Source organism: Quercus suber, unplaced genomic scaffold (genome assembly GCF_002906115.3).
Source record: "Quercus suber isolate HL8 unplaced genomic scaffold, Cork oak 2.0 scaffold_707, whole genome shotgun sequence".
NCBI lineage: Eukaryota > Viridiplantae > Streptophyta > Magnoliopsida > Fagales > Fagaceae > Quercus > Quercus suber.
This window is the reverse complement of record NW_027070148.1, coordinates 317225-318435: the sequence shown is the minus strand read 5'-3', so window position 1 is coordinate 318435 and position 1211 is coordinate 317225.

Here is a 1211-nt window from a genome sequence, read left to right as displayed (position 1 = left end):
TTAGATAAGTTCAGGTGAGAGACTTTACAAGAATTATTGTATGATTCAAACCTCACATGAAATGGTAGTTATCTAAGAAATTGTTGTAAAAAAATTTCTTTTGTAACAGAAACTATATTTATCATTTGTATAATTCTAAGTGAAATTCAATTTACATTTTTTTTTATAATTATTAATTTAATGCTCCGTAAAAAATGTTATGTGCCTTTTCTCGGTTTTAAAGGTAGTTAATAAATTTTAAATTAGGATTAAACAAAAAAGGATAACTGCCATAAATAAAATTTGTGAAAAAGAACAACAACAACACCACCAAAAAGGAAAAAAAAAAAAAACGTGGATGCGCGCAACAGCATCTGGAGCCTTTCCTTTAACCCAAAAAAAAAACTATGAGCCTTTTAGTGTAAAAGGAAAAAAAAAAAAAAGGTAGTTGCTAAATTTTAAACATAAGCTCTTTTTTTTTTGTTAAGGAAAGGTTCCAGATGTGCATCCATGTTTTTTTCTTTTTGGTGGTGTTGTTGTTGTTCTTTTATTTATGACAGTTATCAAGTTGCATTTAATCCTAAAGTGTAGTGTTTTAAAGAAGTTAAAAAGAGCTTATATTTAAAATTTAGCAACTACCATTTTTTTTCTTTTATGGAAAAAGACACAAATTTTTGTTTTTTTTTTTTTTTTTTTGGTTTAGGAAAGGCTCCAGATGTGCATCCACGTTTTTTTTGGTGGTGTTGTTGTTCTTTTATTTATGACAGTTATCAAGTTTTATATAATCCTAAAATGTAGTGTGTTTTAATCCTAAAATTTAGCCATGTACTACACATCCATAACAAAAAGTTAAAAAGAGCTAATATTTAAAATTTAGCAACTACATTTTTTTTCTTTTACGATAAAAGACTTGCCAACCCTCAATTTTCTTTTGGATTTTATCAATTAAGTATTGATAGGTATTAGCCTTTCGGCGGGCAGTAAAAATTGGAGTCCCTAAATAAGTACTAATTTGAGTAGTAGTAGTAGGAATATAAAAAATACCAGCAATTGGTTCTTTAATATGCCTGGTTGTATTTGGTAAAAACTAGAGGCATGATTTTTGTGTACTAATGATTTGGCCTGAGCAGGAACAAAAATTTTGTAGAATAGTTTTAAGATTTTGGCACTCTGCAATCTTCGCCTTAGAGAAAAGAAATATATCATCAGTGAAAAATAAATGCTAAATTTTA